Consider the following 20,133-nt stretch of genomic DNA (forward strand, 5'->3'; position numbering starts at 1 on the left):
CAGCTCAGTGCAATAGGAGAATATATTCAGAATACTCTTAAGGGTAAACTGGATTTAAAAATATAGAAAATACATCCTCAGAAGGAGGAGGAGACACATCAGTGTTGTCTGCTTTTTTTTGCTTTTTCCTTTTTTTCCCCCAGTAACAATACCAACGTTCCCCCATGAGCTGAGGCTTATTGTGCATTATATTAAAATGTTTATCACAAATTTTTAGATATTAGGATAGTAACTCCCTTGCTGTAATGGTTTTGCAGTAATCGCAGCCTTTTTTGTGTGTGTTTGGGTGTTTTTTGGGGGGGTTTGTTTTGGTTTTTATTTGGACTTTTGGGGAGGTTTACTTTGTGTGTTTTTCATCTTGTACCATGGATTACATGAAGTGTTGAATTCTCAGAACAGAGGTTTTATTTTGGTCTTGCGTCTTTGGTCCATTTTTATGTAGATTAAAAGTATTCTAAAAGTTTTGCAGCACACTGCAGAAACCCAGTATTGTGTCAGCTGGCAGCAAGAATGTTTCAGGTTTCTGCTCTAGTGCTGCAGATAATATCAACTGTAGTGAAGCTCTTCCTAGCTAACAGCCCTTGATCAAAGGGCATTGAGAGGTTAAAAGAAATGGGTGTGGTAGCAAAAACATCCTTGACCTTAAGATTGGGGTATCTGGAGTTCAGAGAACAGGGTTTATTTTATTTTATTTATTTTACAAGGAAGGTGAAAGCAACTGTGAGAAAAGGGCTAAGGAATCTCAGGAGGAATCAAGATTTACTGACCAAACACTGAAACTTAAACATTTGCTGCACTGTATAATTGTAATAGGCAAAGAGAAGAATGTTAGAATGACAGTTACATTTACCATTCTGTTAGAAATCTCTTTTTGGTTACTTTAGTATTTACCTCTGGTTAAGCCTGTGCCTATTCTGCCTGTCTCTTATCAGATATCCATCTGATGGATGCATGGGTGCTTACCAACTGCTACTTTACTCCACTATCTGGTGTTACATTTGAATATGTGTCATAGAACTTTACATTTGTGACAGCAGTGTAATTCAATGAAAGAGAACTTCTGTCAATTTCTGTCAACTGCACTTGTCTTATGTTTTACAGATCTCTTTGTGTTGAGCAGAATATTGTTCATTCAGGGTATTTATTTAGCATAAACTCTGATTATTCAGTGGGTTTAGTTAGTGTAAAATGAAGTCTGTGTTGTAAAAATCTTCATTCTTTAAAGATTAACAGTTGTTCTGTTTGCTAAAGGGAGAATAGTCTGCACAGTGACCCTCTGCAGTAAGGTCCCTTGTCTGCTTTAAGATGTAAATGAACAAATATGAGGCAACCATTGCTTTTTACAAGCATTTATGGCTGTTTAGTCTTCTGAACAGTCACACAGCATATCCCCTATAATCTTTAAGAATGTGTGCTCTTTGCAAGATAGTGTAATTTCATATACTTCTAACTGGCATTTCCCCATTTTCCCTTGCCATCTCAAATAGCAGCCTTGTGTTAAATGGCTGAGTGCTGCAGATGTTAGGGGAATTGTCTTACTAGTAAAGTCAACAGTGTCTGTATTCTGGGTTACTGAATACGGCTGAGTCCTAAGGGTAAATGAGTTGCTTCATAAACTTCAGTGATGGGGTTGGAGAAGACAAACCTATCAGTATTACTGCCCAAGATCACTTAGTGTATATTACATTTTTATGAATCTTTCAGCAATGGTTTAGGACTGTCCTCCCCAAAATATTTGCTCTTCCTTTCCTTTTACGTGAGCCTTACAGTGATGATGCATTTGTATTGGGTGGAAGTGGAAGTACTGAGGTGCAGGCACTTGTTTCCTTCTGTCATGGGAAGGCACAGGAGCATAGCAGACATGACTAGCAAGGGTTTGAAATAATACTGCTGTTTGTTCAATGCATGTGAGCTGGATTTAAGTTTATAAACAGACTGTTGGCCCTCCCGATGGGGTGGAAAGACTCTGGATTGTGTTATAATGTCCTGGCATCACAAAATTTACCCTACTGCAGTACCCAGAAGCCATTTTGACTCAGGTTATCTGCTCTGTCTCCAGCAGCCTTTTCCTTTGTCAGTTAACCCCTCATTTGATTAAATATATATTAAATTAATCACTAACTTACCCTTTTCTGGACGTCATTCAAAATGTGATAATACGGTGCCATCTATAGGAAGGAGTGGTGGGGAGGCAAAGAAACTTAGGAGAAAAAGGAGAATGATGGCATGGTTCTGAAAAGGGGCTCTGTTTTGTTCCTTTTTAAAGTGTTTAGAAGCTGCGGCTCTAGTGTTAACTAATACAGGCACTTGTTAGACTCAAGCAATACATGTAGAAGGTGAGAACCTCTCATTGCAATGAGGTATTGATTCTGGAATTCAGGGAGAGCCATTCTGGCAGATTTCAGTCAATTGCTTGAGTACACTATCCTGAGATGTGCTTACCCTATAATTTTCACCCCCACACCCCCCAAATTCTGTCACCAGAACAGGGTTTGACCTGAATGGATAAATAACTAATACACTTTATTTCAACTCCTGTCAGCTATTTTTTCCTGTTATTTTCCATATCAGCAATTACACTGTTCCTGTAAGATTTATTTTGCTCTGGTAGCATGCCACAAACCCAGAACCACGCCCCTGGGTTTGGGCTGAGCTCAGAGTGAGCCAGTGTAATAAGTGCTGACCCTTGGTGTTGATAGTATTTTTTATCTCAAAGTCAATATTTAGCTGTTTATCTTGCTCCTGGTACTGAAGATGCTCTGATTTCAGGATTCCGGTATGACAGCACTGATGTCTGTCACCTCCGCAGGGCACTCTGGGGATGGTGCCCTATGCTGTGCAGCAATACAAAGCATCACGTGGGCAGAGGAATGTGGGATGGTTCTCCACAATCCTTGCTGGCTTCTTCTGTAGTGAAAGAACTTTGACTTAAAAACCTGCTATTCCCTAACCCCTCCTCCATCAGTTAAATTCAGTTACAAGATGCTGACAAATGGCCATGAAATGGAACATTAAGGCAAGGGAAACACTGGATGTGTTTTCAAAGCTGTGTAAGCAGCTGTGGCTCATTGATTTCGCTTGATGGTGCAGGAGCATCACATGTCAGCATTTTCTTGGCTGAAATGCCCTATCGTTTGGCAGAAAAGGTCACCTTTTAAACTTCCTGACAAGTGTCATGACAAATGTCTCATGAACACCGCTGACAATTTTCTTAAGTCTGGAGCAAGGTGTCTTAGCTTTGAGATGACTATGCTTCCTGCATGATGGCTCTGGAATCAGTGATTCAGTGCCTTGTGCCTTTCTTGGATGTGCTTCATCAGTTGGTCTTTAACACTGTCTCCTTCAGTGCCTTTTAAAAAATATGACGGTATTTGCTTTTATCATTCTCTGCAGCCTATTTTAGTTGAAGATCTCAAAATAATCAGGTTATGGACCTTGATGGGCAATTACTTAGTTTCGTATGTGGTCCCCACTGGAAACTGATACGTAAATCTTAAACTTCTGTTCAAGTATTATTTCACAGGTTTGTTAAGGGTGACCAAAGTAGCCCCCAACCCTTGTTTTGAGTAGATTTTGAGGGGTTGTCCAGGATTTGCAAACCTCTTGGTGTCTTACACATTAAATATCTCTTACCACATACCCAGAAAGCAGCATTTGAGCAGCTCAGCGGGGATTACTGAGCTGTGCCATCAGGTGCCCCAGCACAGCTCCCTGCTGTCTCTGTACAGCTCTGTGTGAAGACAGGGGGCCTGGCGGTGCCCCAAAGGGTGTCCGCTAAACACGCACAGGTCATTTGTGCATCTCGCACACAATGGTTCATGCCTGTAAGGTTACTGTTAAATCTGTACAGAACTAATTACACTGCCATGCTATTATTGTAGTCATCGGCTACTTAAGTCTGCAAGGGTAGCTGTAATAGCTGTCGTGCTACGTATCAGGGACTGCTTCCTCGCTGATTAATTGAGGGTAGCATCCTTCTTCCTTGCATGTATTGACTTCCTGCGGGAAGCAGGTGCCTCCTGCAGGGAGCCGTCTGTGCCGGGACAAATGGGTGACTTTAAGGCGGCAGAGCGCCGTTCTAAATCGCCCTAAAAGCGTGCAGTGTCCCTGTAAGGGGCACCTCAAGGCAGCGTGTCCTGCGCTGGGCTGCGGTCGGGGCCTGGCAGAGGCGGGGGATTTGTTGCAGTGAGCAATGGCAATGGTTGCACCTTCCCATCCCGCCCTCGCACGGCGCCGATCCCGCAGCCGCGGAACGGCACTAGGCCGGGCTTCTCTTACACTCGCCTGTCCGGGACCGGCAGCCGCTCCAGACGGCGCTGCGGCAGCGGCAGGAGCCACCCGGCCCCGGTGCCCTCGGCCCGGGGATGCCGCGGAGGGTCCCGGGCGGGACACGAACCCCGGGCCAAGGCGCGGCGCGCACGCGCCCCCGCGGCCGCCGGGTGCGCGCCGCCCCGTCGCCGTGACGCCGGCGCGCGGTGACGCCTCGCGCTCCCGCCCCGTCACGGGGCCCGGCGCGCACGGGGCGGAGCTCGCGGACGGCAGCAGCGGCGGCCGCGGCGCTTCACGCCCGACGCGACCCCCGGCCCGGCCCGGCCCGGCCCCGCCGCGGCCGCAGCGCTCCGAGGCACCTGCCCGTGCCGAGCCGCTCCTTCCGCGCCGGCGTCGGCGCCGCCTGTCACCGTCCCCGCCGTGCCCCGGCGCGGGCAGGCCCCGGGCCCCTTCCCCCCCTCCCCCGGGGGGGTGGGCTCCGCTCCGGAATCCTGGCCGCTCCCTCCGCGCCGCCCGCCCAGCCGGGGCTGCGCCCGCCGCCGCCGGGAAGCGCGGGTTGTCCCCGGCGGCCGCCCGGCCTCCGCCGTGACATAGGTCGGTGCGCGGGGAGGGGGCGGGCGGGGGCGGCCGGCCCGAGTGCGGGGGAAGCCCGGGGCGGGTGTGCCCGGGCGCCTCGGGGGGCCCCGGGGCGGCCCCGGCGGTGCCCGGGCTGGGGCAGCGCCGACCCGGCCCGGTGCAGGTGTGGCTGCGCCGCGATGTAGTTGTTTGCGGTGCCGGCAAATGCACGCTAATGTTGCTTACTTACGTTACCGCTGCAGCATCTTGAGTGTTTTACGTGCCTGACGAATATTTCTGTGGCACCCTAAACCTTTCCGTGATTGCTCGCTGATGCTCTGGTTTTCTCGTCTTTGAATTGCTCTGCAGTGGTAGTGCTGTGAATTGGGTATGTAGGTCAGATTCTGCGAGATGTTTTTGTCAGGGGAAAAAGTGAATGTTGGATTATTTATTCCCGTGCTGCTTTTGAAGTGCATTGCAGCACCCACGAGGTCGGGGGGTTTTTTTGCCTTTTTTCTTCTTCTTTTTTTTCTTTTTTTTTTTTTTCCCTTGGTTTCTCTTGCTTCATAAATCTGCTTTTAGTTTTTGGCTGTGGCATCACTGAAGATAAAAGCGCTAAATTAGCTGAGCACTTCTAAGCTGTATTGTATCATGCAGTGTCCTCTAAGAGGGTGCTAAAAGATAATCTAAGCCTCCCTTGAAATAAAGGGAATTTCCAGTCCGAGTAGAGAATCAACTACAGCGTTTCTTTTCTTTAAACAATGCAGCACGTTGCAGAGCTTTGGAGGCCTTCGGAATTGTATTGCTGTGTATATGAGAGAGGCAGAGTGAATTGGCTACGGGCTTGTCTTGTACTGCAGTTCTGGGTTCTCCCGTGGCAAAGCACTTACTAACAAAATACCCTAGGAAGTGTTCTTTCCTGTCGAGTTCCCTGTGGATATTTTTAAGGGAAGGGACATTGATCAGCTAGTATTTATGCCACACTGAAAAACCTTAGAATATTTCTTTTTCTTGCTGTTTTTTCCTGCTTTCACCTATACCTTTCCTTACAGTGACTTTGTAATTAACTGATTTCCTCTGAAAATCTTAAAAAAATCAGAACTTGATGTAATTCCTGTTTCCTTTACACTGTGTGTTCTGTGATGACTGCCACCAATATGTATTGAACCCAGAGTTGATTCAGGTAGCGAAGCTGTATATAATGAATTTGATTTTTTTCCCCAAGGTTTTAGTGTATGTTGATAAAGCAGAGTAGGGAGATAACATTTGTCAGATTGACTCGTTGCTTGAGAAGAAAAATCTCTGCAGAGTTTGCCGTGATGAACTCTGTGTTGATCTTTGAACAGGTGGTTTACCTGACACTAATAGAAGACTAAGGTGAAGAAAACAGAAGTTTTTGCATTGCTTTTCTTGGCTTGCTGAGATTTTTGAACTGTCAGAGGAACCTTTTATTTTTTCAAGATGGCTTGGTAATCTTAGGAGTTTTATAGTAAATGTTATTAGGTAGAGAGCAGTGACAATTTATTAATGTGGTGAAATGAGCATTATGTTATTGTCTAATATCAGTAGGCAAGCTGTTTTGTTGTTGCTTTATGTTGATAAAACTAACTTATGGTAAAAAATGAAGAACCTTTCAATTTTGGTCATAGATGTGTCAGTGGTTCTTTGCTATGAATGTTGGGAAATCTAGTCAGTGCACAGGTTTGTGGAATTTAAAGCCTAATGGTGCTAAATGCAGGAGAAATTGTTATATTATAAAGTTTTCTCTGGAGAAAGCAAGCAAGTTGGTCAAGCTGTAACTTTAGTACACAGTTACATTTTTTTCCTAATCATTTCCTAGAAGAAGTTGTTCATATTTAGGTAGAAATCAGAATTACTGGTTTTTAAACCTTATCGTTAATAGTAAGTATTTGTTGAGAACTGTGGAGAAAGAAGCTTTGAAATCTTGGCAATCTAAAGTTTTATATTCTTTTTCTTTTGTATTAACTGTAGGCTGACTTTTTACCTCAGCAAATGAAGTCAAAAGTAATGAGTAATCTGTTTTTGTGACAAGTTGTTCAGTGGCTCTCTACCTGGGCATCCTCTGAACTTAAAAGTAATGTTTTCTTATAAAATGCAGCCTGAGTATGACCATAAATTGGTTTCCTTCATTTGTTCCCCCTCTTCCACAGCACACAGCCAGTAGTGTTCTGATCTATGGAGAGGTACCCGTTCAGTTTGAAGCAATGAACTTATTTGCTAGTAATATCTTCTTAGATGTTTCATACTACTAACATTATCCTTTGTTTAGCCTTTTTGGAGAAAAATAAATGAATGATAAGAATTTGACTGTTTGATGTGGTTAAGTGTCTTACATACATTTGCAGAAAATGTCATGTGTTTTCATATACATGACAAGCTAATTTAAATATGTTTCATTGCCTAGTGACTCTAGGTTTATCTGATTAGGCAAAATATCAGATTTTCTGTCCTGAATGTTTAATTTCTAAATGCAAGCTTTTAAAATTCTGAAGTAGAACTGACACAGTATTAAACTTAAAAAAAAAAAATAAATCTGTGAATTCTGTTAAACATACTGATTTTCCTGTGAGAAGAAAGAAAAATCTCTTTAGGAAGAAATACTTCTTTTGCTCTTTTAATATTTTGGTCTTTTGTAGTGCTAAGGTCAAAATAGACCATGCATGCTATAATTGCACACAGCTTGCAGAATAACATGGGAACATGTTCAGAATTCAGCGCGTTATTTGTGATTCACTTCTCACTTCTGCATCCTGGCATGACATCTTGATTTAATAACATGACAAATGAAGTTTATGGATCTGTGTAAACCCATTTTCTTAGACTAACCATGCTCATTTGCAGGGTTCTCTGGGATGTTTGAATATATTCACCTTAAATGTAATCTTTGAGGAGCGGCAGGAAGGTTGGTGACAATGAGGAAAGGAAAGGTGGAGTTCTGTATTGTGATATTGCTGGGATTCCCCTGGGGAATGGGAACCACTGCTTTGGAGATACCTGATCCATAAATACACGTGGCATAGTTTGGGTCCCACGTTGATGAGGGTATTTGAAGTTGGACTTACCTGAGCAAGACCAAAGCAGAAGTATCTGCATTGTCTTTAAAAACCAGCAGCTGGGGTTTGGTGATGCAGGGAGGCCTGCAGAGACGTGTCTTTGTCCCATCCATTTGTGAAGTCTTACTTATGTTCACTTCTGTATCACAAATTATTGCATATTTTTTGAGATATACCGGCAAACTTAAACTCAGTTTTTCATATGAGAGGAAAATAGTTTTCTGTAGGCTAAAGTATTTTTTCGTTCCTGTAACTTTTTTTTTCTTTGAATCCTTTATGATCTTTCTCACTTGCTTCTCTTCCTCTATTTCCAATCATCATTTGTCCATTTTTGTGGATTATCTGCAACATTGAAAGATGCTGCTTTTTGTTTTCCTGAGATGATTTGTGCCAAGTACACTAACAATCTGACAACAGCAATGTAATAAAATTCATATGCTTCAGATGTTTGTATTGGAAAGGCTGTACTTCTGAAGCTCAGATATGATAACACTGATGGACATTTCTCACTTGGATGAAGGAAGAGATGATGTATGTGTAAGAAGGGAAGGGATTTCATGAGGCCAGCCCCCACCAGAGGCAGAAGGAACTATGCTGAAATCATGTGTGATAGACATTTGTCTGATCTTCCCTTAAAAACCTCAGAAGAGGGGAATACCACACCTCTTCACTGGTCTATTTATAGCTGGTACATGACTACTATTGTTGTTAGGAGGCTTTTCTTAACATTTAACTCTGTCTTGGTGCTAGTTATGCCAGTTAATTCTCATCCAAGTCTTATTACTCATGCAGGATAATGGTTTCTGTGCTCTTTTCACCAAATATTTGCATACATGGAGACTTCCTCCTTCTCCTTTTATTTTAGACTTCTCTTTACTAAACTGTGTGAACAGGATTTTTGTTGTTCAGTGTCACTGTGCACTGATTTGTCTGTATGGTTTTCAAAGCTCTACAGACAGTTTTTAAGCAACAGTGTAATTAAGTTACTCTGCAAGTAGCAGAAGTAACATGACGGCCTTATTAAAATGTCATTCTAGGGTGTGTGCATGCAGGTATGGCTGGGTTTTGTTTTTGTTTTGTTGTTGGGGCTTTTTTCTTTTCTTGCCAACAACATCAGGTTCCTGGCTCCTGCATTTGCTAACACAGGAGCTCATACTAGTGTTTATTGTATCAGCTATCTCTTTCTTCATATATATGAATTGGAGTTATCTTTCCAAGGAATATAACCTTATAGTGAATTAAATTCAATCTTTATTTTGTGTTGGTTTTCTTCCATTAAGCATTTTTAGACTTAGCAAAGTATGCACTTGCTGCTCTTCCGTATCTCTTTCCCAGCACGTGCAATCCCTGTGGCTTTTGAACATAAGCCTGCTCTACAACAGGAAATTTGATTAAGGACAAGTTCTCCTAGGGTTAGATGCAGCTTCTGTTGGCACAAGTGTGTCCTTACTGGTCTGTCTTTTGAAGTAAATTGTATTACTGAGGTAACATCTGTCAGTGTAACTGTACCTGAACCAGCCCTTTGCCATTTTGAGATGTCATATGGTCCAGTGACATAGCAGAAGAAATTTTAATCCTATAGGCATGCTTTATTGGAAGAATTGCAGGGTCAGCTATGGAACAAATGTGTTCAGCATGTTCCCTGGTTTTACTCCATTTTATCAGACTTCTGTAAATGATTTTATCCAAAATTTTAAAGGCTAGATCACAGATGGGACAAATTTTGCAATTCTTTCAGCAATGTGTTCTTCACAAAAATTTAAACAGACATCAAGTTTCTTGCTGGAAGAAGTATTCAAGCAGTCAGTGTTGATTACATCTCACCTGTCCTTAAAATTATTTAAAAATAATTTAGATAAGAGGTCTGTAGATGCTAACAGTTTAAATGCCATGTTACCAGAAATAACTATAGTCTCATCTTTGAACAAGCATTTGAAAACTGGAAAAATCTGGATCATGCTGTTTGAATTTATAATGATATATAATAACAGAGTGCTAAAATACTGACACAAGCAGAAATTAAACGTCTAAAGAAAATCTAAAAAAAATACAGCATTCTATTGAAGAGCATGAGATTTGTCACCTTAAATGTTTTATTAATGCAGTGGCTAAAAACTGGTAAAGTTCAATCTGTATTTAATTGTTGTTTTGTCGTACTGTCTATGTCTATGACTATGTGTGTTTTTAACAGTGGCACAATTTTTGTAAGTCCACCGTGAGACTTCATTTTAAAAATTAAAATCAATTTGAATAGCAAACCCCCATGGGAATCGTGGGGGGTTTTTTCCATAATGGCTTGATGATAACTGTCTTGGTGTAAAGTTGGGTTTAGAAAAGCATTTTTTGTGCTGCTGGTAGCAGTAAGCACAGTAACTTCAGGCAGGGATGACGTGGATAATGTAATGACTTCTTAATGACTGACTTAACGGATGCCTTGCTGCAGCAAGTGCCTTCATGGGGTATCTGTTATGCTTCTGTGTCTGTGATACTGGCACTATGATGAATACTGAATGACACTTTCAAAAGAAGTTTTATTTATATGTTTTTGGTGAACTGTCTGGCAAGTTGTAGGTAAAGTCTTAATCCATGATAGAATCAAACAGAAGATAACAGAGTTTCAGGAAGTTCCTGCTTCTTGGATAATTTAGAATATATTGAACAGTTGCTGTGGAGGCTCAGTGGTGTTCTCCTTCTTTATGAGAACAACTGTGTCTGTCTTATGTCTTCTATATTTTAACCAATTTATTCATGCAAGGGTAGATCTCTCTTATGCTGTGACTGCAAGAAGACCTTTGGCAAGACTTCTCCAGCATCATAAATCCAAATAGAACCATGATACTGAGTGAGGTCAGTTCTTTATGCATATACACAGAGTGCACCAAGATTTGAAAGTGAAGATCTCTTTTTGGAGAGCCATATCTGCTCTTCCCTGCTCTATCACGTATGTCCATTATTTGTAGTTTATTTGTTACATGTCACACTTAATATTGTGTAATTTCCTGAAATCACTGCATTATGCATGTCTGCTTTTTAAAAAGATCTGAATCTGTGCAGTGGCCAAGAGGGTTGATTCACCATGAGTTCTTGCTCCTTTCTTTGTGTTGGCGTTAATACTGTAGAAATGTGAGACCAGTTAGATAGGCTGATTATTAACTAAAATGTAAAATCTTTTCAGCTGGATCATGTGTTGGCTCCAGATCTCCTGCTTGTCATGAAGGTTCAGCTGGACAGCAGCAGTTACTGTGGACAAGCAGGACTACTCTCTTGACAGAAGGAACAGTTGTCTTAAAGTTGATGGTTAGAAGTGGGCACAGACATAGTAATCCTTTCTCTGGAACTTTTGAGTCAGTAGTTAGTTTTCCTTATTAGCTGTATTTATGAGGGTTTTTGCATTTTTATCACTTGAGGGAAAGGTATAATAAGGAAGCATCATAGATGTCATAATTTGGTCCCCGCTGCTAAGGGCTGTGCTAGTGCAAGTGCAGGAAGGAAAACTTAAGACAATATGTTGTCTTTATGTCTTTGCATTTAATGCTGGAGTGCTTTGACAAACCTAGGTTTCTATTTTGACATTTTGGTTTATATGTTATGATGAGGGTTTGGGTTGCATAATGATTTTTTTTTTGATTCACAGGGAGCTAAAGATTATTACCAAAGTTTAAAGTGATGAAGAGTTTGTGCACTTGATAGCTTAGCAATGTCTTGGTGTTTTAGCCTCTGTGAGCCATGCAGTTTAAAGCACAGTGCCTACTGCATATGGGTAAAAACTTACAGATTTGTCCATTTAGACCTACACAGTGAGACCTGCTTGCTACAAAAATGCTGCACAATTGTGTAAAAGAGTACTTGGATTTTGCATACTATGTATTATCTGTGCATGTGCACATGGTTTTCTCAGTTTCCATTAGTGTATATTTACACACTTAGCTGTCTTCTTGGTGGTATTATTGATCTCTCTGTACAGTTCCAAGTGTGAGAGGTCTGAGTCTGTCCATAGCCGGGGCTCTCTGGTTCAATTCATTGCTATTTGTTGTTGCATGTTTTATTCTTGAATTGGGGATAGATTCAGGGGTGTTTTTTTCTATGCTGTGTTGAAAATCTGTATGGCTCATGAATGTCTTGTATGCTTAAATATTCCATGTTAACGTATTATGGATTTTTTTTTTTTTTGCATTTTATATTTGTTTTGAGGATAGAAAAAATGAAGGCACTGTCTGACTGAATGTACAAAGCTAATTTGAATTACGATGAGAAGAGCATGTGGGGTACTTAAATAGGAAGAATTGAGCGTGAGCCAGGAAATGCATTTTGGGCAGAAGCTCCAGGTGCTGGTGCGTCATTGAAGTAGGAAAACATTACAACAAGGCAGCAGAAGATGAGAAAAATCATAGTTGTATTAATGTACTCTGGATTTCCTCAGTGTATCACTGCCTTGAGTAGTGTGCAGGAATATCTCTGCTTTGAGGAGCAACTGTGCTTTGAGGAATGAGTAGATAGTATATAACAATGACTGCTCACTATGGACATTTTCTCCTTTATGTCTTGAAAAATTTGGAAGATGGAGAGTAATTGAGACTGAGCTGTCTTCATGGTGAAGACACAAAAATGTCCTTGGAGACTTAGATTCTGTTCTTACTGGCGTCACAGCAAAATGCAAGGTGGATCATATTAATCAAAAAGGCTCATATGTATCCTTGTGTTAATTTTTTTTGGTACTTGATTTGAAATGGTGATGTGATTTGCAGCCACAATTAAAACTCCCAACTGCTGCAAATCCAAAATAGTTGAGTTTTGCTCTGGATGGAAGATTCTGTCAAATATGACTCTTATACTGAAGAAAAACAAAGCTTTGCAGTTTCAGTACCTGAAGGTAGATAATAAAACTAGGTGTAGAAATGGAGAGTGGGTTTATTCATCTAGCTTATTTCCCAAAGTGCTTGTATTTCAACCCATCACACTCACAAAACTGGAAGGTAAAGTGAAAAGGACACTACTAGTTACTGGAGTTCAAGGAGGTGCTTTCTTCTGTATGTCCTCAAAAGCCATATCTGACTGATGATTTGTATGTAATCACTCTTGTACGTTAATTGAAATACTCCAGTTGTTAGCAATACTCAGTAACTACTGGAAGACTGGATTTTTTCTAACTTACTTTATTTTTGCTCATAGAATATTGTTGATAGAAGTGGCCTGTGATAGGTTTACTCTTTTAGTGAGTGTTTACTCTTAAAATCCATTTATTTGTTGCTGGCCATAGCATGATCTCCCATTCTTAGAGTAGTGAAGGTTGCAGGAATCATCAGTACTGGTAGTGCTGGTAGGATTAAGTTTGTGTTGTGCGCAACTAGTTCTTTGTCTGAACTAGTGATCTTGAATGCTGTCACAAGGATGAGAGCTAAACTGTATTCTTTTAGGGTATATGCTGTGAACTGTCTGTTGGACAAAATCGCCTCCAAACAGTTATCTTCCCGTAGGACCTTGGATAGAGCACGGGCAATTGCATTTGTAGTGAGGTATGGTTTTTGTTGTAACACCTTTAGCCCTTCTTCACAAGTGTTTTAGCTTGTTAGTCTTAGGTTTGGAGTAAAACTAACATTGGTGCCAGTCATAACAGCTTCAGCACAAGGGCTCCAGGTGGCAGCCGCAAGTGCTGAGCCAAGAGCACCACTTGAGATTTTTGGAAGGAGACACAGAAGCACCTAAATCTCATTAGTAGACACTCACTGTAGTGCATGCTTCATGGGATTCTAGAGTCTAAAAGTTTCGTATACCTATTTTGTCTGAGACACCTTCAGTGCAGCTACTCGGTTCATGTAAGATAGTAAATTAGGATAAAGTTACAAACATCACAGAAATGTTTTACTGTGTGTTTTTGTCGGCACTCCAATGTTATCCTAATATGTTGAGTTAGCCTTAAACATTTTTATGATGTGAATAGCACTAAGCAGTTTGTTTAGCATATAGCCCAGGTAATGTTCGTGTTGTGGTGCTCTGGGGCTTTCCACCATGATGGTGGTGATAAATTGCCAAGAAGCCAGAGTGCCCTGGGGGCAGTGTTGCAGTTACTGTAGCTCAGTGGACTGTCTGTTACTTTTTGACATACCTTTGTGAGAAATTCTGGTCCTGGATAAGAGGAGGATGAACAGTCAGTTTGCAGTCATTATATTCTGTTGCAAAATTGACAGCACTAACATATTTTGCAAGGTGTCACTGTGGTGCCTGTCTGCAAGTTTCAGCTGCTGTGACCCTTCCTCAATTTAAATTTTAAGTTTAAAAATTGTGAACAAATCTTAAGAAAGCATTGTGACTTTCAAGAAAGATTTACTTGATGTAATTTTTCATTTAGGTTGAGAAATGAGCTCTGGAGTGCTTTGACTGCTGCTGAGGCAATGACAGATACAGGAAATAGAGAAGTTCTGTAAAACTCGAATTAGGTGAGGAAAGAGATCTTGTTAAGGAAAGTAGATTTTTTGTGTTTGAGGCCAATTATAGTCTTACCTTTTGGTGTACTTGAAATGGAGTGGGCCAATGAAGAGTTAGCTAATAGAGGCTCTTGATACTGCTTGGAAAGAAGAGGTTCATTCAAAGCAGGAAACTTGCATTTAAGTGTCTTGAAAATCTCCAAATATGCTTATCTCTCCCTGTCAACTGTAAAGGACGTGTGGAGAGATTAGCTTTTGTAGACTGTGGTTACTCTTTGTGGATATTGCTGTAAGTGTTAAGATACTTATCTCAAAAGCCTAATTTTGCTATAAACTCATCTTCAACTGCTGCTTTGCATTTTTATGAGAACAGTCTTTAAAAACTCTGTCCTTACATTATCAAACCTTCCAGCACGTTTTAAGTTTTTCAAGTCAAGATCACAGTTCATCAAGCTGATAAATGTTACATGACTGTCAAATTCCAGTTTATAGAACAGCAGGAACTAAAGATTTAATCTGAATGAAATTCTGCTGTTGTCACTGGGCACATTGGACCCTTCAGTTAATTCTGAAATCTTGTTCCCAAGGAAATTTGAGTGAGAGCTGCATTTAAGGTGCTAGAACTGACAGCGCTGATTTTCGTGGTTTTATTCTTCCTGGAACTGGGAGGGCACCATCCATTTTTGTTACTTTTTTGTTTGTGCATTATACTGAACTCTGGAAGGAGTACAGCTAGTAACCACTCTTTGCATAAAATAAAAACCAAATCATGTCTGTAGCTGTATAGATGTGGTAAGTCTATATGTTCCTGTGGGCTCAGTGAGACATAAGTTCACTTGTTTTGTGCTTGCCAGGAAGATTTAAAAAGTCTTCAGTGTAAGAAATCACAAGCGTGCCCATTGTAGACACCCCTGATACCTCTGTACCAGCCACAAAAGATTCTGATGCTTCAGCCATCCCACACTTGCTGTCTGCACAGAGCACCGTGCCTGTAGGTTGTGTGCAGAAGCAAGATGGCTTCTGCGTGCTCTGCATTTTTGTACACACAAGGATTTCAGTATGCCTCTTTAATGTGTATTGCACCTATGGTAGATAATTACACAGTGGAATTTAATAATTCTTCTCAATTGTATCTTGCTAAGACTGTCCAATCTTGTGGCTGCAACTTTTTTTCCAGTTTCCTAAATTATTGTCTTTATGTCAAAATGCATTCAATGCAAAAACATTACTGAGTAAATGTAATAAAACACAATATTTAGACTTGCATGAAATACAGCTTCTCATTGTGGGTGGTGCCCTCCTGGTTTCAGGGAGTATAGAAACTCAGAAAGCAGTCCTGTCAGTTTTAGTACTGACATGCCATAAATGCAGTTCATCTCATTTTTAAAGTGCTTAGTATTATTTTTAGTTAATAATGGATGGAGAGTAACCACAGTAAATTACTATATTTATTTAAAACACTTAATGGTATTTAAATACATTTTGCTGGACTGCGACTGTTTTCAGACATGGTTCAGGTAATTTCCTTAAGCCATAACTTGTCTGTCTTGTTGTGCCTGCCTGATCATTGTTAGTCTCCAGGGGTCTGCAGTGGGAATCATGTTCATTGGTGTTTTCTGCTAAGTAGGAATGTGGATTTCTTTTATTTTAGTCCATCAGCTGGGTTTCCTGGTAGTTAATTGAGGTCTTAAAGCAAATAACTGGAATATCATGTGATATTTAGCCAAATATGTTCAAAAAACCTAAGTAGGGTGATTGCTGCAGCTAGTTCTGTTAACTAATCTGTAATTATTTCAAGAAAACATATTTTGCTTGGCAGTAATAATAAACCTTGAAATCAAGGTTGAGATTTGCTGTGTTTTTAATTTATTACTATAGCAGAAACCAAGCTAAGTATTGCAGTATTCTATTACCATTTGCAGTACTAAGAGTAATTGGCAACTTTTGGACCCTTTCCTTTCTCATTCTCAGTTATTTATACAATACCTAAAATCCAAAATTTGAAATCTTGAATCTTCTGTATTCTAGATATTTACAAATATTTATATTACAGGTATTTACAAATATTTGGAAAAATTCATTTCCTTGCAGTATATTTCAATTTTAGAAGATCCCATAGTACTATGACAGGAATAATATTTCTTTTATTTAACTCACCCAGTTAAACAAAATTTGTAATGTTCCAAATTTGACCCAGTGAGTCCTATATTTTGTTTTCCAAATGTTGCCGTAATTTAGCAATGTATCGTTGGCTTTTGATTTGGATTAGTTTAATCTTTTTCTCCCTTTTCTGCTGTCCCTGTGAATACCTTTTTTATGTATTGTTACAAAATGTTAAAGATCCAAGTTTTTCTAAAGCTCATCTCACATCCGATGTGTTACTGTGAGGCTTTTTCTCATTACCATTCTTCAATTCTCTTTTTTTCTGTCATTCGTGATTTTGTGCTACTGCTGCTGCTTTCATAGTCTTTAAAAAGGGTGGCTTTTTGTCCAGTGTTCATTTGTGTGTATGTCCATATACAATCCTCTTCTTTATGTTTTGTTCAATGGAGTTACCTTCTTTTAGGTATCTTCTAATGGCTTGTAACAATACTGACTTCTATGCTTGTCACACTGTGTAGTGTCGTTATTGTCATTTAGGCCAACAGTTGCTTTGAGTTGTGAAAAATGCTACAGAAGTTCAGATTAAGGTATTAATCTTTGTCTTGTTCACAGATACTATGTTTATTTTTTTAAATAAAAACCTTAACAAGCAGTGCTGTGCATTATTTTGGTTAAAGGTTAAGTAGGTATATTTGACTAAGTGATCACTTGAGATTATTTTCAGCCTTGCTTGCTGTGATTTATAGGAGGTTGGTTGTGTGAGACCAAACATTTGATTCTTTAAGAATAACATTTTTAGAGTAAAACCATTTTATCTGACTCATTCTTCTTGCTATGAAATAAAATTTGATAGTCTTACCTTATATTCTGATTTTCCATTCTGCAGTCTGAAAAATCACCCGTGAGTGCTCACTCTTCATTTTTACTTGTCTCTTTTTACTTTATCTATTATAGACAAGTGTGTCTCTGAATAGCAGTGCAAGCAGATACTGTTTTCGTGTTGTCTTGGTTTAACATGCTTGTGTCTAATACAGTGTAATTCTGATTTAATCTTTACCTGTGACTGAAATAATTATAGTGCATCTTTCTTATTTTGAGTTCACATTATGTCATTTTGCTTTGGTGTAGAGGTTGGAAACCAATTATCCTTGCACTCATTTATTTTAGCAAAAAATTAGTGGAGGGAATTGATTTCTTTGAGATTCTTGCCCCACTATTGCAACAGGTTTGGACTCGGAAAGTGTAATGGCCCTTTCTATGTAGGTAAAGTGTTCCTGTGTAAATCTGAATTCCTTACTAAGTCAGGCTAAGCTTGATTGCTTGCTTCGCTGGGATTTTTCTGTTCTTGATTTAGTAACTGAGAAGCACTGTGTTGTGGCTATTATAGAAGTATGTGAGAATGGGCAATTAGCTCAGGGTGTTTGAAACAGCTGCATCGTCTGCATGGCTTACTTGTCCTCAGGCTTTGTTTCATTTGAGTTGACAAAGCCACCTAGGAAAGAAAATATCCAGGTGATTCTTGGAAATTGTTTTTAGCTTTCTCAGATTCTGAAAGACTTCCAGACTCTGGAAGGTGGCTGGTGGGAAGTGAATCATGAATATAAATCAGCATCTCTCCACCCTTCTATCCAAAATGCTGTTGCTAGGATATTCTTCTTTGATGATGTGATAAGAGTGTAGCAAACACCTTTTTGAAATTCACTCTGTCATCCCTTCTTTAATTACATTCAAATTCAGGCTTCTTGTGTCTCTCTGCAAGACCTTGACATAATTTTATTCTACCTTTGCATCTGCTCTTTGTGTTTGCAGCCTTTGCTTCTCCTGAGTCTTTTCTCTGAGTTTCAATTTTTTGTTTCACTTCCTTTTTTTTTTTTTTTTTTTTTTTTTTTTTTTGTGTGTGTGTGTGTGTGTGTGTGTGTGTGTGTGTGTGCTATACTAATGCTACTTTGCAACCAGGGATTAGGGTGTGCTTTTTTACCTTTCTACTGAATTTATATATACTTGTTTGTAAAATGTTGATTTTTGTTATTATATTTTTGTTCACTCTCCACAACCACCCTGTTGTTAGAACCTATTGTGAAACACCTGAAAACAAAGTAATTTTTCATTTCACAAAGTGGATTCATAAAGGTCTTAATGAAATTGGGTCTGAGTCATGTTTTAAATTGAAATTTTAATCTTGTTAGCTTATTTTTAAAGTAACATTAAATGCTAACACAAAGGTTGTTAAGGTGATTGATTATACTTCGTATTTAAACAGAGAATTTTGGTTAAAAGGGGCAATAAAATAAGAAGTGTAAGTTATTCAGAGAATTTAATTTTAAGTTGTTTTTTTTTTTCTTTTAAGGAGTTGGAAGTGAAGGGGAAAATAAATGGATGCTTACTTATTAGCTTATGTTCTAGTGAGACATGTCACAGATTAATACTGAAGAATGAGTTGTTGTAGCTGGAGGAACTTGGAGGAGATGTTTTTTTCTTCAGCCCTATGGGAGCCCTTAAGCTCAAATGTCTTCAGCTTCCAAGTTTGGGGGTTTCTTTCAGCTAGGTTGAGGAAAAACATCTGGGGTGTTTTTTGTTTGGAGATATAAGTTGGTTTTGTTTTCTTCAGGTGTGGTAGAAGATTTAAAATGTGTCACAGAACTATTGTATTTCTTTGAAATGCTTACAAAGAAATATTACAGAAGTACTTCATCCAGAGTCATGAAATACATTGTTATGTTTAATGTATTAGGACAGCTAATTAAAACAGACTTTTTATGAAAATGACATTAGCTCTCATTTAAAGACAGTTGGATCAAATGCAAAATTAAAAAGATGTTTTATAAGTACATTAGTGAATAATTTTTGGAAGGTTCTCCTAGACAACTGGTGATACAAAAAACACGGCACAGGAAATCATTTAATATATGTCCTGCTTTTTTTGGACTCCCAGGGATGCAAAAGATGTGAAGAATTGCTCATGGGGAAGAAATGTTAGTTCTGATATTTAAGGCCATAGAGGTAATCCCAGTTCAATAAGTAAATCACATCTCCTGGCATCTTGTGTGAGAGCAAGGTTCAAAGATAGTCCTTATTTTTTGAGTGATATTGGCCACTATCATTCAGCAAATAAGTGAAAATTCTGACCATTTTCCTCTCTGAGGATTAGTACAAATCCCCTGCTTTTTTGTCTTCATGGGTTTCCTTTTCTGTTACAGGGCAGCAGAACCTTTTTCTTTTTTGTTGTTTGTTTTGTTTTGGGTGGGTTTTTTTTTTTTTGAAGATGATTTTTCTGTCTTCTGTTGTGGTGGCATCAGGAAATTGATGCCATTATTAGTAAAAGTTGCGGTTGTGCCTTGAGGCTGTGGGCAGCCCAGGCCAGGTTTACTTTACATACTCTAACTAGGTTTTAATATTTTACAAAGGATTAGATGGGAGTTTCTTTCCCCCAACGCTTGGAAGCTTTTTCAGGTACTGTTGTGAGGCTGTCTGTAGGCTTGGGAGTATGTAACTCAGAATACACATCAATTATATTTTCAGCTTTCTTTTAGTTCTCGTGCTTTTTTGTTTGTTCTTTAGCTGAACTGATTTCTGATTACAATTGTGGGAGCTCTGGGACTTCCTTAGGAGCTGAAGCTCTTCTTGGTTAATTTGGGGCTTGTAATAGATGGTAGTAGGTGACTCATCTGATATACAGGTAACAGGTAGAAGTTTTCTAGTTTATGTAATCA

General features: G+C 39.6%; 1 protein-coding gene across 2 annotated transcripts in view; it reads left to right on the plus strand.

Moving 5' to 3' along the window:
* Nucleotides 1-4,665: 4,665 nt before the first annotated feature.
* The window catches only part of MAP3K2 (mitogen-activated protein kinase kinase kinase 2), a 49,131-nt gene continuing 33,663 nt past the window's right edge, over nucleotides 4,666-20,133 (plus strand). For both annotated transcript variants that reach the window (XM_066190199.1, XM_066190200.1), the window contains exon 1: nucleotides 4,666-4,863. The gene's annotated coding sequence lies outside the window, so the exon portion shown is untranslated. The remainder of the gene's footprint in view (nucleotides 4,864-20,133) is intronic.

This window comes from Chamaea fasciata, unplaced genomic scaffold (assembly GCF_029207755.1).
Source record: "Chamaea fasciata isolate MVZ Bird 193981 ecotype frontalis unplaced genomic scaffold, bChaFas1.0.hap1 SCAF_8, whole genome shotgun sequence".
Classification (NCBI taxonomy): Eukaryota; Metazoa; Chordata; class Aves; order Passeriformes; family Sylviidae; genus Chamaea; species Chamaea fasciata.